This window comes from Neoarius graeffei, assembly GCF_027579695.1.
Source record: "Neoarius graeffei isolate fNeoGra1 chromosome 18 unlocalized genomic scaffold, fNeoGra1.pri SUPER_18_unloc_1, whole genome shotgun sequence".
NCBI classification, from domain to species: Eukaryota; Metazoa; Chordata; class Actinopteri; order Siluriformes; family Ariidae; genus Neoarius; species Neoarius graeffei.
This window is the reverse complement of record NW_026869982.1, coordinates 901,306-915,388: the sequence shown is the minus strand read 5'-3', so window position 1 is coordinate 915,388 and position 14,083 is coordinate 901,306. Positions and strand designations below refer to the sequence as shown.

At 45.4% G+C, this 14,083-nt stretch overlaps 26 non-coding genes and 33 pseudogenes across 26 annotated transcripts; all 59 read left to right on the top strand.

The window, feature by feature from the left end:
• Positions 1 to 92: 92 nt before the first annotated feature.
• LOC132880738 (5S ribosomal RNA) lies at positions 93 to 211 on the top strand (annotated as a pseudogene).
• A 154-nt stretch (positions 212 to 365) lies between these two features.
• LOC132880737 (5S ribosomal RNA) lies at positions 366 to 484 on the top strand (annotated as a pseudogene).
• Positions 485 to 596: 112 nt separating this feature from the next.
• LOC132876293 (5S ribosomal RNA) lies at positions 597 to 715 on the top strand. Its single transcript, XR_009652018.1, has one exon. It is a non-coding gene; the product is annotated as a 5S ribosomal RNA (ribosomal RNA).
• A 122-nt stretch (positions 716 to 837) lies between these two features.
• LOC132879252 (5S ribosomal RNA) lies at positions 838 to 956 on the top strand (annotated as a pseudogene).
• Positions 957 to 1,068: 112 nt separating this feature from the next.
• On the top strand, positions 1,069 to 1,187 carry LOC132876292 (5S ribosomal RNA). The gene has a single exon (XR_009652017.1). It is a non-coding gene; the product is annotated as a 5S ribosomal RNA (ribosomal RNA).
• Positions 1,188 to 1,299: 112 nt separating this feature from the next.
• On the top strand, positions 1,300 to 1,418 carry LOC132876291 (5S ribosomal RNA). The gene has a single exon (XR_009652016.1). It is a non-coding gene; the product is annotated as a 5S ribosomal RNA (ribosomal RNA).
• Positions 1,419 to 1,542: 124 nt separating this feature from the next.
• LOC132878075 (5S ribosomal RNA) lies at positions 1,543 to 1,661 on the top strand (annotated as a pseudogene).
• Positions 1,662 to 1,773: 112 nt separating this feature from the next.
• On the top strand, positions 1,774 to 1,892 carry LOC132876290 (5S ribosomal RNA). Its single transcript, XR_009652015.1, has one exon. It is a non-coding gene; the product is annotated as a 5S ribosomal RNA (ribosomal RNA).
• A 159-nt stretch (positions 1,893 to 2,051) lies between these two features.
• On the top strand, positions 2,052 to 2,170 carry LOC132880736 (5S ribosomal RNA; annotated as a pseudogene).
• Positions 2,171 to 2,282: 112 nt separating this feature from the next.
• Positions 2,283 to 2,401, top strand: LOC132876289 (5S ribosomal RNA). The gene has a single exon (XR_009652014.1). It is a non-coding gene; the product is annotated as a 5S ribosomal RNA (ribosomal RNA).
• A 112-nt stretch (positions 2,402 to 2,513) lies between these two features.
• LOC132876288 (5S ribosomal RNA) lies at positions 2,514 to 2,632 on the top strand. The gene has a single exon (XR_009652013.1). It is a non-coding gene; the product is annotated as a 5S ribosomal RNA (ribosomal RNA).
• A 124-nt stretch (positions 2,633 to 2,756) lies between these two features.
• On the top strand, positions 2,757 to 2,875 carry LOC132880735 (5S ribosomal RNA; annotated as a pseudogene).
• Positions 2,876 to 2,987: 112 nt separating this feature from the next.
• LOC132876287 (5S ribosomal RNA) lies at positions 2,988 to 3,106 on the top strand. The gene has a single exon (XR_009652012.1). It is a non-coding gene; the product is annotated as a 5S ribosomal RNA (ribosomal RNA).
• Positions 3,107 to 3,228: 122 nt separating this feature from the next.
• LOC132879251 (5S ribosomal RNA) lies at positions 3,229 to 3,347 on the top strand (annotated as a pseudogene).
• Positions 3,348 to 3,471: 124 nt separating this feature from the next.
• Positions 3,472 to 3,590, top strand: LOC132880734 (5S ribosomal RNA; annotated as a pseudogene).
• Positions 3,591 to 3,702: 112 nt separating this feature from the next.
• Positions 3,703 to 3,821, top strand: LOC132878013 (5S ribosomal RNA). The gene has a single exon (XR_009653668.1). It is a non-coding gene; the product is annotated as a 5S ribosomal RNA (ribosomal RNA).
• A 114-nt stretch (positions 3,822 to 3,935) lies between these two features.
• LOC132880731 (5S ribosomal RNA) lies at positions 3,936 to 4,054 on the top strand (annotated as a pseudogene).
• A 139-nt stretch (positions 4,055 to 4,193) lies between these two features.
• LOC132880730 (5S ribosomal RNA) lies at positions 4,194 to 4,312 on the top strand (annotated as a pseudogene).
• Positions 4,313 to 4,424: 112 nt separating this feature from the next.
• LOC132876286 (5S ribosomal RNA) lies at positions 4,425 to 4,543 on the top strand. The gene has a single exon (XR_009652011.1). It is a non-coding gene; the product is annotated as a 5S ribosomal RNA (ribosomal RNA).
• Positions 4,544 to 4,665: 122 nt separating this feature from the next.
• LOC132879250 (5S ribosomal RNA) lies at positions 4,666 to 4,784 on the top strand (annotated as a pseudogene).
• A 124-nt stretch (positions 4,785 to 4,908) lies between these two features.
• LOC132880729 (5S ribosomal RNA) lies at positions 4,909 to 5,027 on the top strand (annotated as a pseudogene).
• A 112-nt stretch (positions 5,028 to 5,139) lies between these two features.
• LOC132878012 (5S ribosomal RNA) lies at positions 5,140 to 5,258 on the top strand. Its single transcript, XR_009653667.1, has one exon. It is a non-coding gene; the product is annotated as a 5S ribosomal RNA (ribosomal RNA).
• Positions 5,259 to 5,372: 114 nt separating this feature from the next.
• LOC132880728 (5S ribosomal RNA) lies at positions 5,373 to 5,491 on the top strand (annotated as a pseudogene).
• A 164-nt stretch (positions 5,492 to 5,655) lies between these two features.
• Positions 5,656 to 5,774, top strand: LOC132880727 (5S ribosomal RNA; annotated as a pseudogene).
• Positions 5,775 to 5,886: 112 nt separating this feature from the next.
• Positions 5,887 to 6,005, top strand: LOC132876285 (5S ribosomal RNA). Its single transcript, XR_009652010.1, has one exon. It is a non-coding gene; the product is annotated as a 5S ribosomal RNA (ribosomal RNA).
• Positions 6,006 to 6,127: 122 nt separating this feature from the next.
• Positions 6,128 to 6,246, top strand: LOC132879249 (5S ribosomal RNA; annotated as a pseudogene).
• A 124-nt stretch (positions 6,247 to 6,370) lies between these two features.
• Positions 6,371 to 6,489, top strand: LOC132880726 (5S ribosomal RNA; annotated as a pseudogene).
• Positions 6,490 to 6,601: 112 nt separating this feature from the next.
• LOC132878010 (5S ribosomal RNA) lies at positions 6,602 to 6,720 on the top strand. Its single transcript, XR_009653665.1, has one exon. It is a non-coding gene; the product is annotated as a 5S ribosomal RNA (ribosomal RNA).
• A 114-nt stretch (positions 6,721 to 6,834) lies between these two features.
• On the top strand, positions 6,835 to 6,953 carry LOC132880725 (5S ribosomal RNA; annotated as a pseudogene).
• A 112-nt stretch (positions 6,954 to 7,065) lies between these two features.
• LOC132877925 (5S ribosomal RNA) lies at positions 7,066 to 7,184 on the top strand. The gene has a single exon (XR_009653584.1). It is a non-coding gene; the product is annotated as a 5S ribosomal RNA (ribosomal RNA).
• Positions 7,185 to 7,296: 112 nt separating this feature from the next.
• Positions 7,297 to 7,415, top strand: LOC132876283 (5S ribosomal RNA). Its single transcript, XR_009652008.1, has one exon. It is a non-coding gene; the product is annotated as a 5S ribosomal RNA (ribosomal RNA).
• Positions 7,416 to 7,539: 124 nt separating this feature from the next.
• On the top strand, positions 7,540 to 7,658 carry LOC132878675 (5S ribosomal RNA; annotated as a pseudogene).
• Positions 7,659 to 7,770: 112 nt separating this feature from the next.
• Positions 7,771 to 7,889, top strand: LOC132876282 (5S ribosomal RNA). Its single transcript, XR_009652007.1, has one exon. It is a non-coding gene; the product is annotated as a 5S ribosomal RNA (ribosomal RNA).
• Positions 7,890 to 8,023: 134 nt separating this feature from the next.
• LOC132880724 (5S ribosomal RNA) lies at positions 8,024 to 8,142 on the top strand (annotated as a pseudogene).
• Positions 8,143 to 8,254: 112 nt separating this feature from the next.
• On the top strand, positions 8,255 to 8,373 carry LOC132876281 (5S ribosomal RNA). The gene has a single exon (XR_009652006.1). It is a non-coding gene; the product is annotated as a 5S ribosomal RNA (ribosomal RNA).
• Positions 8,374 to 8,485: 112 nt separating this feature from the next.
• On the top strand, positions 8,486 to 8,604 carry LOC132876280 (5S ribosomal RNA). The gene has a single exon (XR_009652005.1). It is a non-coding gene; the product is annotated as a 5S ribosomal RNA (ribosomal RNA).
• Positions 8,605 to 8,728: 124 nt separating this feature from the next.
• On the top strand, positions 8,729 to 8,847 carry LOC132880723 (5S ribosomal RNA; annotated as a pseudogene).
• A 112-nt stretch (positions 8,848 to 8,959) lies between these two features.
• Positions 8,960 to 9,078, top strand: LOC132876279 (5S ribosomal RNA). The gene has a single exon (XR_009652004.1). It is a non-coding gene; the product is annotated as a 5S ribosomal RNA (ribosomal RNA).
• A 122-nt stretch (positions 9,079 to 9,200) lies between these two features.
• LOC132879248 (5S ribosomal RNA) lies at positions 9,201 to 9,319 on the top strand (annotated as a pseudogene).
• Positions 9,320 to 9,443: 124 nt separating this feature from the next.
• Positions 9,444 to 9,562, top strand: LOC132880722 (5S ribosomal RNA; annotated as a pseudogene).
• A 112-nt stretch (positions 9,563 to 9,674) lies between these two features.
• Positions 9,675 to 9,793, top strand: LOC132876278 (5S ribosomal RNA). Its single transcript, XR_009652003.1, has one exon. It is a non-coding gene; the product is annotated as a 5S ribosomal RNA (ribosomal RNA).
• A 122-nt stretch (positions 9,794 to 9,915) lies between these two features.
• Positions 9,916 to 10,034, top strand: LOC132879627 (5S ribosomal RNA; annotated as a pseudogene).
• A 119-nt stretch (positions 10,035 to 10,153) lies between these two features.
• On the top strand, positions 10,154 to 10,272 carry LOC132880720 (5S ribosomal RNA; annotated as a pseudogene).
• Positions 10,273 to 10,384: 112 nt separating this feature from the next.
• LOC132876277 (5S ribosomal RNA) lies at positions 10,385 to 10,503 on the top strand. Its single transcript, XR_009652002.1, has one exon. It is a non-coding gene; the product is annotated as a 5S ribosomal RNA (ribosomal RNA).
• A 122-nt stretch (positions 10,504 to 10,625) lies between these two features.
• Positions 10,626 to 10,744, top strand: LOC132880049 (5S ribosomal RNA; annotated as a pseudogene).
• A 114-nt stretch (positions 10,745 to 10,858) lies between these two features.
• LOC132880719 (5S ribosomal RNA) lies at positions 10,859 to 10,977 on the top strand (annotated as a pseudogene).
• A 112-nt stretch (positions 10,978 to 11,089) lies between these two features.
• LOC132876786 (5S ribosomal RNA) lies at positions 11,090 to 11,208 on the top strand. The gene has a single exon (XR_009652489.1). It is a non-coding gene; the product is annotated as a 5S ribosomal RNA (ribosomal RNA).
• A 134-nt stretch (positions 11,209 to 11,342) lies between these two features.
• On the top strand, positions 11,343 to 11,461 carry LOC132881222 (5S ribosomal RNA; annotated as a pseudogene).
• Positions 11,462 to 11,573: 112 nt separating this feature from the next.
• On the top strand, positions 11,574 to 11,692 carry LOC132876276 (5S ribosomal RNA). The gene has a single exon (XR_009652001.1). It is a non-coding gene; the product is annotated as a 5S ribosomal RNA (ribosomal RNA).
• Positions 11,693 to 11,804: 112 nt separating this feature from the next.
• LOC132876275 (5S ribosomal RNA) lies at positions 11,805 to 11,923 on the top strand. The gene has a single exon (XR_009652000.1). It is a non-coding gene; the product is annotated as a 5S ribosomal RNA (ribosomal RNA).
• A 124-nt stretch (positions 11,924 to 12,047) lies between these two features.
• Positions 12,048 to 12,166, top strand: LOC132878074 (5S ribosomal RNA; annotated as a pseudogene).
• Positions 12,167 to 12,278: 112 nt separating this feature from the next.
• Positions 12,279 to 12,397, top strand: LOC132876274 (5S ribosomal RNA). Its single transcript, XR_009651999.1, has one exon. It is a non-coding gene; the product is annotated as a 5S ribosomal RNA (ribosomal RNA).
• Positions 12,398 to 12,519: 122 nt separating this feature from the next.
• LOC132880048 (5S ribosomal RNA) lies at positions 12,520 to 12,638 on the top strand (annotated as a pseudogene).
• Positions 12,639 to 12,752: 114 nt separating this feature from the next.
• LOC132880718 (5S ribosomal RNA) lies at positions 12,753 to 12,871 on the top strand (annotated as a pseudogene).
• Positions 12,872 to 12,983: 112 nt separating this feature from the next.
• Positions 12,984 to 13,102, top strand: LOC132878130 (5S ribosomal RNA; annotated as a pseudogene).
• Positions 13,103 to 13,214: 112 nt separating this feature from the next.
• Positions 13,215 to 13,333, top strand: LOC132876272 (5S ribosomal RNA). Its single transcript, XR_009651997.1, has one exon. It is a non-coding gene; the product is annotated as a 5S ribosomal RNA (ribosomal RNA).
• A 119-nt stretch (positions 13,334 to 13,452) lies between these two features.
• Positions 13,453 to 13,571, top strand: LOC132878073 (5S ribosomal RNA; annotated as a pseudogene).
• Positions 13,572 to 13,683: 112 nt separating this feature from the next.
• Positions 13,684 to 13,802, top strand: LOC132876271 (5S ribosomal RNA). Its single transcript, XR_009651996.1, has one exon. It is a non-coding gene; the product is annotated as a 5S ribosomal RNA (ribosomal RNA).
• Positions 13,803 to 13,961: 159 nt separating this feature from the next.
• On the top strand, positions 13,962 to 14,080 carry LOC132881221 (5S ribosomal RNA; annotated as a pseudogene).
• The last annotated feature ends 3 nt before the right edge of the window (positions 14,081 to 14,083 follow it).

The following is a 14,083-nucleotide window of genomic DNA, read 5'->3' as shown; positions in this document are numbered from 1 at the left end:
GTTTGAATTTTCCTTCTGCTCGCAAGGCAAGAATTTTCCTTCTGGGCGCAAGGCAAGGCAAGGCAAGGCAAGGCACACATTTCCAGACTGTTGTTTACGTCCAAACCACTCTGACAATGCCTGATCCTGTCTGATCTGAGAAGCTAAACAGAGTTGGGCCTGGTTAGTACTTGAGTGTGAGACTGCCTAGGAATACCAGGTACTGTAAGCATTTTATTTTGTCTTCTTGCAGAAATCTGTTTGAATTTTCCTTCTGCTCGCAAGGCAAGAATTTTCCTTCTGGGCGCAAGGCAAGGCAAGGCAAGGCAAGGCAAGGCAAGGCAAGGCAAGGCAAGGCAAGGCAAGGCACACATTTCCAGACTGTTGTTTACGTCCAAACCACTCTGACAATGCCTGATCCTGTCTGATCTGAGAAGCTAAACAGAGTTGGGCCTGGTTAGTACTTGAGTGTGAGACTGCCTAGGAATACCAGGTACTGTAAGCATTTTATTTTGTCTTCTTGCAGAAATCTGTTTGAATTTTCCTTCTGGTCGCAAGGCAAGAATTTTCCTTCTGATCGCAAGGCAAGAAAAACGGCACATTTCCAACAAGCTGTTGCTTACGGCCAAACCACTCTGACAACGCCTGATCCCGTCTGATCTCAGAAGCTAAACAGAGTTGGGCCTGGTTAGTACTTGAGTGGGAGACTGCCTAGGAATACCAGGTACTGTAAGCATTTTATTTTGTCTTCTTGCAGAAATCTGTTTGAATTTTCCTTCTGCTAGCAAGGCAATAATTTTCCTTCTGGGCGCAAGGCAAGGCAAGGCAAGAAAAACGGCACATTTCCAGCAAACTGTTGCTCACGGCCAAACCACTCTGACAATGCCTGATCCCGTCTGATTTCAGAAGCTAAACAGAGTTGGGCCTGGTTAGTACTTGAGTGGGAGACTGCCTAGGAATACCAGGTACTGTAAGCATTTTATTTTGTCTTCTTGCAGAAATCTGTTTGAATTTTCCTTCTGGTCGCAAGGCAAGAATTTTCCTTCTGATCGCAAGGCAAGAAAAACGGCACATTTCCAACAAGCTGTTGCTTACGGCCAAACCACTCTGACAACGCCTGATCCCGTCTGATCTCAGAAGCTAAACAGAGTTGGGCCTGGTTAGTACTTGAGTGGGAGACTGCCTAGGAATACCAGGTACTGTAAGCATTTTATTTTGTCTTCTTGCAGAAATCTGTTTGAATTTTCCTTCTGGTCGCAAGGCAAGAATTTTCCTTCTGATCGCAAGGCAAGAAAAACGGCACATTTCCAACAAGCTGTTGCTTACGGCCAAACCACTCTGACAACGCCTGATCCCGTCTGATCTCAGAAGCTAAACAGAGTTGGGCCTGGTTAGTACTTGAGTGGGAGACTGCCTAGGAATACCAGGTACTGTAAGCATTTTATTTTGTCTTCTTGCAGAAATCTGTTTGAATTTTCCTTCTGCTCGCAAGGCAAGAATTTTCCTTCTGGGCGCAAGGCAAGGCAAGGCAAGGCAAGGCAAGGCACACATTTCCAGACTGTTGTTTACGTCCAAACCACTCTGACAACGCCTGATCCCATCTGATCTCAGAAGCTAAACAGAGTTGGGCCTGGTTAGTACTTGAGTGGGAGACTGCCTAGGAATACCAGGTACTGTAAGCATTTTATTTTGTCTTCTTGCAGAAATCTGTTTGAATTTTCCTTCTGGTCGCAAGGCAAGAATTTTCCTTCTGATCGCAAGGCAAGAAAAACGGCACATTTCCAACAAGCTGTTGCTTACGGCCAAACCACTCTGACAACGCCTGATCCCGTCTGATCTCAGAAGCTAAACAGAGTTGGGCCTGGTTAGTACTTGAGTGGGAGACTGCCTAGGAATACCAGGTACTGTAAGCATTTTATTTTGTCTTCTTGCAGAAATCTGTTTGAATTTTCCTTCTGCTCGCAAGGCAAGAATTTTCCTTCTGGGCGCAAGGCAAGGCAAGGCAAGGCAAGGCAAGGCAAGGCAAGGCAAGGCAAGGCAAGGCAAGGCAAGGCACACATTTCCAGACTGTTGTTTACGTCCAAACCACTCTGACAATGCCTGATCCTGTCTGATCTGAGAAGCTAAACAGAGTTGGGCCTGGTTAGTACTTGAGTGTGAGACTGCCTAGGAATACCAGGTACTGTAAGCATTTTATTTTGTCTTCTTGCAGAAATCTGTTTGAATTTTCCTTCTGGTCGCAAGGCAAGAATTTTCCTTCTGATCGCAAGGCAAGAAAAACGGCACATTTCCAACAAGCTGTTGCTTACGGCCAAACCACTCTGACAACGCCTGATCCCGTCTGATCTCAGAAGCTAAACAGAGTTGGGCCTGGTTAGTACTTGAGTGGGAGACTGCCTAGGAATACCAGGTACTGTAAGCATTTTATTTTGTCTTCTTGCAGAAATCTGTTTGAATTTTCCTTCTGGTCGCAAGGCAAGAATTTTCCTTCTGATCGCAAGGCAAGAAAAACGGCACATTTCCAACAAGCTGTTGCTTACGGCCAAACCACTCTGACAACGCCTGATCCCGTCTGATCTCAGAAGCTAAACAGAGTTGGGCCTGGTTAGTACTTGAGTGGGAGACTGCCTAGGAATACCAGGTACTGTAAGCATTTTATTTTGTCTTCTTGCAGAAATCTGTTTGAATTTTCCTTCTGCTCGCAAGGCAAGAATTTTCCTTCTGGGCGCAAGGCAAGGCAAGGCAAGGCAAGGCAAGGCACACATTTCCAGACTGTTGTTTACGTCCAAACCACTCTGACAATGCCTGATCCTGTCTGATCTGAGAAGCTAAACAGAGTTGGGCCTGGTTAGTACTTGAGTGTGAGACTGCCTAGGAATACCAGGTACTGTAAGCATTTTATTTTGTCTTCTTGCAGAAATCTGTTTGAATTTTCCTTCTGGTCGCAAGGCAAGAATTTTCCTTCTGATCGCAAGGCAAGAAAAACGGCACATTTCCAACAAGCTGTTGCTTACGGCCAAACCACTCTGACAACGCCTGATCCCGTCTGATCTCAGAAGCTAAACAGAGTTGGGCCTGGTTAGTACTTGAGTGGGAGACTGCCTAGGAATACCAGGTACTGTAAGCATTTTATTTTGTCTTCTTGCAGAAATCTGTTTGAATTTTCCTTCTGCTAGCAAGGCAATAATTTTCCTTCTGGGCGCAAGGCAAGGCAAGGCAAGAAAAACGGCACATTTCCAGCAAACTGTTGCTCACGGCCAAACCACTCTGACAATGCCTGATCCCGTCTGATTTCAGAAGCTAAACAGAGTTGGGCCTGGTTAGTACTTGAGTGGGAGACTGCCTAGGAATACCAGGTACTGTAAGCATTTTATTTTGTCTTCTTGCAGAAATCTGTTTGAATTTTCCTTCTGCTCGCAAGGCAAGAATTTTCCTTCTGGGCGCAAGGCAAGGCAAGGCAAGGCAAGGCAAGGCACACATTTCCAGACTGTTGTTTACGTCCAAACCACTCTGACAATGCCTGATCCTGTCTGATCTGAGAAGCTAAACAGAGTTGGGCCTGGTTAGTACTTGAGTGTGAGACTGCCTAGGAATACCAGGTACTGTAAGCATTTTATTTTGTCTTCTTGCAGAAATCTGTTTGAATTTTCCTTCTGGTCGCAAGGCAAGAATTTTCCTTCTGATCGCAAGGCAAGAAAAACGGCACATTTCCAACAAGCTGTTGCTTACGGCCAAACCACTCTGACAACGCCTGATCCTGTCTGATCTCAGAAGCTAAACAGAGTTGGGCCTGGTTAGTACTTGAGTGGGAGACTGCCTAGGAATACCAGGTACTGTAAGCATTTTATTTTGTCTTCTTGCAGAAATCTGTTTGAATTTTCCTTCTGCTCGCAAGGCAAGAATTTTCCTTCTGGGCGCAAGGCAAGGCAAGGCAAGGCACACATTTCCAGACTGTTGTTTACGTCCAAACCACTCTGACAATGCCTGATCCTGTCTGATCTGAGAAGCTAAACAGAGTTGGGCCTGGTTAGTACTTGAGTGTGAGACTGCCTAGGAATACCAGGTACTGTAAGCATTTTATTTTGTCTTCTTGCAGAAATCTGTTTGAATTTTCCTTCTGGTCGCAAGGCAAGAATTTTCCTTCTGGGCGCAAGGCAAGGCAAGGCAAGGCAAGGCAAGGCAAGGCAAGGCAAGGCACACATTTCCAGACTGTTGTTTACGTCCAAACCACTCTGACAATGCCTGATCCTGTCTGATCTGAGAAGCTAAACAGAGTTGGGCCTGGTTAGTACTTGAGTGTGAGACTGCCTAGGAATACCAGGTACTGTAAGCATTTTATTTTGTCTTCTTGCAGAAATCTGTTTGAATTTTCCTTCTGGTCGCAAGGCAAGAATTTTCCTTCTGATCGCAAGGCAAGAAAAACGGCACATTTCCAACAAGCTGTTGCTTACGGCCAAACCACTCTGACAACGCCTGATCCCGTCTGATCTCAGAAGCTAAACAGAGTTGGGCCTGGTTAGTACTTGAGTGGGAGACTGCCTAGGAATACCAGGTACTGTAAGCATTTTATTTTGTCTTCTTGCAGAAATCTGTTTGAATTTTCCTTCTGCTAGCAAGGCAATAATTTTCCTTCTGGGCGCAAGGCAAGGCAAGGCAAGAAAAACGGCACATTTCCAGCAAACTGTTGCTCACGGCCAAACCACTCTGACAATGCCTGATCCCGTCTGATTTCAGAAGCTAAACAGAGTTGGGCCTGGTTAGTACTTGAGTGGGAGACTGCCTAGGAATACCAGGTACTGTAAGCATTTTATTTTGTCTTCTTGCAGAAATCTGTTTGAATTTTCCTTCTGCTCGCAAGGCAAGAATTTTCCTTCTGGGCGCAAGGCAAGGCAAGGCAAGGCAAGGCAAGGCACACATTTCCAGACTGTTGTTTACGTCCAAACCACTCTGACAATGCCTGATCCTGTCTGATCTGAGAAGCTAAACAGAGTTGGGCCTGGTTAGTACTTGAGTGTGAGACTGCCTAGGAATACCAGGTACTGTAAGCATTTTATTTTGTCTTCTTGCAGAAATCTGTTTGAATTTTCCTTCTGGTCGCAAGGCAAGAATTTTCCTTCTGATCGCAAGGCAAGAAAAACGGCACATTTCCAACAAGCTGTTGCTTACGGCCAAACCACTCTGACAACGCCTGATCCTGTCTGATCTCAGAAGCTAAACAGAGTTGGGCCTGGTTAGTACTTGAGTGGGAGACTGCCTAGGAATACCAGGTACTGTAAGCATTTTATTTTGTCTTCTTGCAGAAATCTGTTTGAATTTTCCTTCTGCTCGCAAGGCAAGAATTTTCCTTCTGGGCGCAAGGCAAGGCAAGGCAAGGCACACATTTCCAGACTGTTGTTTACGTCCAAACCACTCTGACAATGCCTGATCCTGTCTGATCTGAGAAGCTAAACAGAGTTGGGCCTGGTTAGTACTTGAGTGTGAGACTGCCTAGGAATACCAGGTACTGTAAGCATTTTATTTTGTCTTCTTGCAGAAATCTGTTTGAATTTTCCTTCTGGTCGCAAGGCAAGAATTTTCCTTCTGGGCGCAAGGCAAGGCAAGGCAAGGCAAGGCAAGGCAAGGCAAGGCAAGGCAAGGCAAGGCAAGGCAAGGCAAGGCACACATTTCCAGACTGTTGTTTACGTCCAAACCACTCTGACAATGCCTGATCCTGTCTGATCTGAGAAGCTAAACAGAGTTGGGCCTGGTTAGTACTTGAGTGTGAGACTGCCTAGGAATACCAGGTACTGTAAGCATTTTATTTTGTCTTCTTGCAGAAATCTGTTTGAATTTTCCTTCTGGTCGCAAGGCAAGAATTTTCCTTCTGATCGCAAGGCAAGAAAAACGGCACATTTCCAACAAGCTGTTGCTTACGGCCAAACCACTCTGACAACGCCTGATCCCGTCTGATCTCAGAAGCTAAACAGAGTTGGGCCTGGTTAGTACTTGAGTGGGAGACTGCCTAGGAATACCAGGTACTGTAAGCATTTTATTTTGTCTTCTTGCAGAAATCTGTTTGAATTTTCCTTCTGCTAGCAAGGCAATAATTTTCCTTCTGGGCGCAAGGCAAGGCAAGGCAAGAAAAACGGCACATTTCCAGCAAACTGTTGCTCACGGCCAAACCACTCTGACAATGCCTGATCCCGTCTGATTTCAGAAGCTAAACAGAGTTGGGCCTGGTTAGTACTTGAGTGGGAGACTGCCTAGGAATACCAGGTACTGTAAGCATTTTATTTTGTCTTCTTGCAGAAATCTGTTTGAATTTTCCTTCTGCTCGCAAGGCAAGAATTTTCCTTCTGGGCGCAAGGCAAGGCAAGGCAAGGCAAGGCAAGGCACACATTTCCAGACTGTTGTTTACGTCCAAACCACTCTGACAATGCCTGATCCTGTCTGATCTGAGAAGCTAAACAGAGTTGGGCCTGGTTAGTACTTGAGTGTGAGACTGCCTAGGAATACCAGGTACTGTAAGCATTTTATTTTGTCTTCTTGCAGAAATCTGTTTGAATTTTCCTTCTGGTCGCAAGGCAAGAATTTTCCTTCTGATCGCAAGGCAAGAAAAACGGCACATTTCCAACAAGCTGTTGCTTACGGCCAAACCACTCTGACAACGCCTGATCCTGTCTGATCTCAGAAGCTAAACAGAGTTGGGCCTGGTTAGTACTTGAGTGGGAGACTGCCTAGGAATACCAGGTACTGTAAGCATTTTATTTTGTCTTCTTGCAGAAATCTGTTTGAATTTTCCTTCTGCTCGCAAGGCAAGAATTTTCCTTCTGGGCGCAAGGCAAGGCAAGGCAAGGCACACATTTCCAGACTGTTGTTTACGTCCAAACCACTCTGACAATGCCTGATCCTGTCTGATCTGAGAAGCTAAACAGAGTTGGGCCTGGTTAGTACTTGAGTGTGAGACTGCCTAGGAATACCAGGTACTGTAAGCATTTTATTTTGTCTTCTTGCAGAAATCTGTTTGAATTTTCCTTCTGGTCGCAAGGCAAGAATTTTCCTTCTGATCGCAAGGCAAGAAAAACGGCACATTTCCAACAAGCTGTTGCTTACGGCCAAACCACTCTGACAATGCCTGATCCCGTCTGATCTCAGAAGCTAAACAGAGTTGGGCCTGGTTAGTACTTGAGTGGGAGACTGCCTAGGAATACCAGGTACTGTAAGCATTTTATTTTGTCTTCTTGCAGAAATCTGTTTGAATTTTCCTTCTGGTCGCAAGGCAAGAATTTTCCTTCTGATCGCAAGGCAAGAAAAACGGCACATTTCCAACAAGCTGTTGCTTACGGCCAAACCACTCTGACAACGCCTGATCCCGTCTGATCTCAGAAGCTAAACAGAGTTGGGCCTGGTTAGTACTTGAGTGGGAGACTGCCTAGGAATACCAGGTACTGTAAGCATTTTATTTTGTCTTCTTGCAGAAATCTGTTTGAATTTTCCTTCTGCTCGCAAGGCAAGAATTTTCCTTCTGGGCGCAAGGCAAGGCAAGGCAAGGCAAGGCAAGGCACACATTTCCAGACTGTTGTGTACGTCCAAACCACTCTGACAACGCCTGATCCCATCTGATCTCAGAAGCTAAACAGAGTTGGGCCTGGTTAGTACTTGAGTGGGAGACTGCCTAGGAATACCAGGTACTGTAAGCATTTTATTTTGTCTTCTTGCAGAAATCTGTTTGAATTTTCCTTCTGGTCGCAAGGCAAGAATTTTCCTTCTGATCGCAAGGCAAGAAAAACGGCACATTTCCAACAAGCTGTTGCTTACGGCCAAACCACTCTGACAACGCCTGATCCCGTCTGATCTCAGAAGCTAAACAGAGTTGGGCCTGGTTAGTACTTGAGTGGGAGACTGCCTAGGAATACCAGGTACTGTAAGCATTTTATTTTGTCTTCTTGCAGAAATCTGTTTGAATTTTCCTTCTGCTCGCAAGGCAAGAATTTTCCTTCTGGGCGCAAGGCAAGGCAAGGCAAGGCAAGGCAAGGCAAGGCAAGGCACACATTTCCAGACTGTTGTTTACGTCCAAACCACTCTGACAATGCCTGATCCTGTCTGATCTGAGAAGCTAAACAGAGTTGGGCCTGGTTAGTACTTGAGTGTGAGACTGCCTAGGAATACCAGGTACTGTAAGCATTTTATTTTGTCTTCTTGCAGAAATCTGTTTGAATTTTCCTTCTGGTCGCAAGGCAAGAATTTTCCTTCTGATCGCAAGGCAAGAAAAACGGCACATTTCCAACAAGCTGTTGCTTACGGCCAAACCACTCTGACAACGCCTGATCCCGTCTGATCTCAGAAGCTAAACAGAGTTGGGCCTGGTTAGTACTTGAGTGGGAGACTGCCTAGGAATACCAGGTACTGTAAGCATTTTATTTTGTCTTCTTGCAGAAATCTGTTTGAATTTTCCTTCTGGTCGCAAGGCAAGAATTTTCCTTCTGATCGCAAGGCAAGAAAAACGGCACATTTCCAACAAGCTGTTGCTTACGGCCAAACCACTCTGACAACGCCTGATCCCGTCTGATCTCAGAAGCTAAACAGAGTTGGGCCTGGTTAGTACTTGAGTGGGAGACTGCCTAGGAATACCAGGTACTGTAAGCATTTTATTTTGTCTTCTTGCAGAAATCTGTTTGAATTTTCCTTCTGCTCGCAAGGCAAGAATTTTCCTTCTGGGCGCAAGGCAAGGCAAGGCAAGGCAAGGCAAGGCACACATTTCCAGACTGTTGTTTACGTCCAAACCACTCTGACAATGCCTGATCCTGTCTGATCTGAGAAGCTAAACAGAGTTGGGCCTGGTTAGTACTTGAGTGTGAGACTGCCTAGGAATACCAGGTACTGTAAGCATTTTATTTTGTCTTCTTGCAGAAATCTGTTTGAATTTTCCTTCTGGTCGCAAGGCAAGAATTTTCCTTCTGATCGCAAGGCAAGAAAAACGGCACATTTCCAACAAGCTGTTGCTTACGGCCAAACCACTCTGACAACGCCTGATCCCGTCTGATCTCAGAAGCTAAACAGAGTTGGGCCTGGTTAGTACTTGAGTGGGAGACTGCCTAGGAATACCAGGTACTGTAAGCATTTTATTTTGTCTTCTTGCAGAAATCTGTTTGAATTTTCCTTCTGCTAGCAAGGCAATAATTTTCCTTCTGGGCGCAAGGCAAGGCAAGGCAAGAAAAACGGCACATTTCCAGCAAACTGTTGCTCACGGCCAAACCACTCTGACAATGCCTGATCCCGTCTGATTTCAGAAGCTAAACAGAGTTGGGCCTGGTTAGTACTTGAGTGGGAGACTGCCTAGGAATACCAGGTACTGTAAGCATTTTATTTTGTCTTCTTGCAGAAATCTGTTTGAATTTTCCTTCTGCTCGCAAGGCAAGAATTTTCCTTCTGGGCGCAAGGCAAGGCAAGGCAAGGCAAGGCAAGGCACACATTTCCAGACTGTTGTTTACGTCCAAACCACTCTGACAATGCCTGATCCTGTCTGATCTGAGAAGCTAAACAGAGTTGGGCCTGGTTAGTACTTGAGTGTGAGACTGCCTAGGAATACCAGGTACTGTAAGCATTTTATTTTGTCTTCTTGCAGAAATCTGTTTGAATTTTCCTTCTGGTCGCAAGGCAAGAATTTTCCTTCTGATCGCAAGGCAAGAAAAACGGCACATTTCCAACAAGCTGTTGCTTACGGCCAAACCACTCTGACAACGCCTGATCCCGTCTGATCTCAGAAGCTAAACAGAGTTGGGCCTGGTTAGTACTTGAGTGGGAGACTGCCTAGGAATACCAGGTACTGTAAGCATTTTATTTTGTCTTCTTGCAGAAATCTGTTTGAATTTTCCTTCTGCTCGCAAGGCAATAATTTTCCTTCTGGGTGCAAGGCAAGGCAAGGCAAGAAAAACGGCACATTTCCAGCAAACTGTTGCTCATGGCCAAACCACTCTGACAATGCCTGATCCTGTCTGATTTCAGAAGCTAAACAGAGTTGGGCCTGGTTAGTACTTGAGTGGGAGACTGCCTAGGAATACCAGGTACTGTAAGCATTTTATTTTGTCTTCTTGCAGAAATCTGTTTGAATTTTCCTTCTGCTCGCAAGGCAAGAATTTTCCTTCTGGGCGCAAGGCAAGGCAAGGCAAGGCAAGGCACACATTTCCAGACTGTTGTTTACGTCCAAACCACTCTGACAATGCCTGATCCTGTCTGATCTGAGAAGCTAAACAGAGTTGGGCCTGGTTAGTACTTGAGTGTGAGACTGCCTAGGAATACCAGGTACTGTAAGCATTTTATTTTGTCTTCTTGCAGAAATCTGTTTGAATTTTCCTTCTGGTCGCAAGGCAAGAATTTTCCTTCTGATCGCAAGGCAAGAAAAACGGCACATTTCCAACAAGCTGTTGCTTACGGCCAAACCACTCTGACAACGCCTGATCCCGTCTGATCTCAGAAGCTAAACAGAGTTGGGCCTGGTTAGTACTTGAGTGGGAGACTGCCTAGGAATACCAGGTACTGTAAGCATTTTATTTTGTCTTCTTGCAGAAATCTGTTTGAATTTTCCTTCTGCTCGCAAGGCAATAATTTTCCTTCTGGGCGCAAGGCAAGGCAAGGCAAGAAAAACGGCACATTTCCAGCAAACTGTTGCTCACGGCCAAACCACTCTGACAATGCCTGATCCCGTCTGATTTCAGAAGCTAAACAGAGTTTTGCCTGGTTAGTACTTGAGTGGGAGACTGCCTAGGAATACCAGGTACTGTAAGCATTTTATTTTGTCTTCTTGCAGAAATCTGTTTGAATTTTCCTTCTGCTCGCAAGGCAAGAATTTTCCTTCTGGGCGCAAGGCAAGGCAAGGCAAGGCACACATTTCCAGACTGTTGTTTACGTCCAAACCACTCTGACAATGCCTGATCCTGTCTGATCTGAGAAGCTAAACAGAGTTGGGCCTGGTTAGTACTTGAGTGTGAGACTGCCTAGGAATACCAGGTACTGTAAGCATTTTATTTTGTCTTCTTGCAGAAATCTGTTTGAATTTTCCTTCTGGTCGCAAGGCAAGAATTTTCCTTCTGATCGCAAGGCAAGAAAAACGGCACATTTCCAACAAGCTGTTGCTTACGGCCAAACCACTCTGAGAACGCCTGATCCCGTCTGATCTCAGAAGCTAAACAGAGTTGGGCCTGGTTAGTACTTGAGTGGGAGACTGCCTAGGAATACCAGGTACTGTAAGCATTTTATTTTGTCTTCTTGCAGAAATCTGTTTGAATTTTCCTTCTGCTCGCAAGGCAAGAATTTTCCTTCTGGGAGCAAGGCAAGGCAAGGCAAGGCAAGGCAAGGCAAGGCAAGGCACACATTTCCAGACTGTTGTTTACATCCAAACCACTCTGACAATGCCTGATCCTGTCTGATCTGAGAAGCTAAACAGAGTTGGGCCTGGTTAGTACTTGAGTGTGAGACTGCCTAGGAATACCAGGTACTGTAAGCATTTTATTTTGTCTTCTTGCAGAAATCTGTTTGAATTTTCCTTCTGGTCGCAAGGCAAGAATTTTCCTTCTGATCGCAAGGCAAGAAAAACGGCACATTTCCAACAAGCTGTTGCTTACGGCCAAACCACTCTGACAACGCCTGATCCCGTCTGATCTCAGAAGCTAAACAGAGTTGGGCCTGGTTAGTACTTGAGTGGGAGACTGCCTAGGAATACCAGGTACTGTAAGCATTTTATTTTGTCTTCTTGCAGAAATCTGTTTGAATTTTCCTTCTGGTCGCAAGGCAAGAATTTTCCTTCTGATCGCAAGGCAAGAAAAACGGCACATTTCCAACAAGCTGTTGCTTACGGCCAAACCACTCTGACAACGCCTGATCCCGTCTGATCTCAGAAGCTAAACAGAGTTGGGCCTGGTTAGTACTTGAGTGGGAGACTGCCTAGGAATACCAGGTACTGTAAGCATTTTATTTTGTCTTCTTGCAGAAATCTGTTTGAATTTTCCTTCTGCTCGCAAGGCAAGAATTTTCCTTCTGGGCGCAAGGCAAGGCAAGGCAAGGCAAGGCAAGGCACACATTTCCAGACTGTTGTTTACGTCCAAACCACTCTGACAACGCCTGATCCCATCTGATCTCAGAAGCTAAACAGAGTTGGGCCTGGTTAGTACTTGAGTGGGAGACTGCCTAGGAATACCAGGTACTGTAAGCATTTTATTTTGTCTTCTTGCAGAAATCTGTTTGAATTTTCCTTCTGGTCGCAAGGCAAGAATTTTCCTTCTGATCGCAAGGCAAGAAAAACGGCACATTTCCAACAAGCTGTTGCTTACGGCCAAACCACTCTGACAACGCCTGATCCCGTCTGATCTCAGAAGCTAAACAGAGTTGGGCCTGGTTAGTACTTGAGTGGGAGACTGCCTAGGAATACCAGGTACTGTAAGCATTTTATTTTGTCTTCTTGCAGAAATCTGTTTGAATTTTCCTTCTGCTCGCAAGGCAATAATTTTCCTTCTGGGCGCAAGGCAAGGCAAGGCAAGAAAAACGGCACATTTCCAGCAAACTGTTGCTCACGGCCAAACCACTCTGACAATGCCTGATCCCGTCTGATTTCAGAAGCTAAACAGAGTTTTGCCTGGTTAGTACTTGAGTGGGAGACTGCCTAGGAATACCAGGTACTGTAAGCATTTTATTTTGTCTTCTTGCAGAAATCTGTTTGAATTTTCCTTCTGCTCGCAAGGCAAAAATTTTCCTTCTGGGCGCAAGGCAAGGCAAGGCAAGGCACACATTTCCAGACTGTTGTTTACGTCCAAACCACTCTGACAATGCCTGATCCTGTCTGATCTGAGAAGCTAAACAGAGTTGGGCCTGGTTAGTACTTGAGTGTGAGACTGCCTAGGAATACCAGGTACTGTAAGCATTTTATTTTGTCTTCTTGCAGAAATCTGTTTGAATTTTCCTTCTGGTCGCAAGGCAAGAATTTTCCTTCTGATCGCAAGGCAAGAAAAACGGCACATTTCCAACAAGCTGTTGCTTACGGCCAAACCACTCTGACAACGCCTGATCCCGTCTGATCTCAGAAGCTAAAGAGAGTTGGGCCTGGTTAGTACTTGAGTGGGAGACTGCCTAGGAATACCAGGTACTGTAAGCATTTTATTTTGTCTTCTTGCAGAAATCTGTTTGAATTTTCCTTCTGGTCGCAAGGCAAGAATTTTCCTTCTGATCGCAAGGCAAGAAAAACGGCACATTTCCAACAAGCTGTTGCTTACGGCCAAACCACTCTGACAACGCCTGATCCCGTCTGATCTCAGAAGCTAAACAGAGTTGGGCCTGGTTAGTACTTGAGTGGGAGACTGCCTAGGAATACCAGGTACTGTAAGCATTTTATTTTGTCTTCTTGCAGAAATCTGTTTGAATTTTCCTTCTGCTCGCAAGGCAAGAATTTTCCTTCTGGGCGCAAGGCAAGGCAAGGCAAGGCAAGGCACACATTTCCAGACTGTTGTTTACGTCCAAACCACTCTGACAACGCCTGATCCCATCTGATCTCAGAAGCTAAACAGAGTTGGGCCTGGTTAGTACTTGAGTGGGAGACTGCCTAGGAATACCAGGTACTGTAAGCATTTTATTTTGTCTTCTTGCAGAAATCTGTTTGAATTTTCCTTCTGGTCGCAAGGCAAGAATTTTCCTTCTGATCGCAAGGCAAGAAAAACGGCACATTTCCAACAAGCTGTTGCTTACGGCCAAACCACTCTGACAACGCCTGATCCCGTCTGATCTCAGAAGCTAAACAGAGTTGGGCCTGGTTAGTACTTGAGTGGGAGACTGCCTAGGAATACCAGGTACTGTAAGCATTTTATTTTGTCTTCTTGCAGAAATCTGTTTGAATTTTCCTTCTGCTCGCAAGGCAAGAATTTTCCTTCTGGGCGCAAGGCAAGGCAAGGCAAGGCAAGGCAAGGCAAGGCAAGGCAAGGCAAGGCAAGGCAAGGCAAGGCACACATTTCCAGACTGTTGTTTACATCCAAACCACTCTGACAATGCCTGATCCTGTCTGATCTGAGAAGCTAAACAGAGTTGGGCCTGGTTAGTACTTGAGTGTGAGACTGCCTAGGAATACCAGGTACTGTAAGCATTT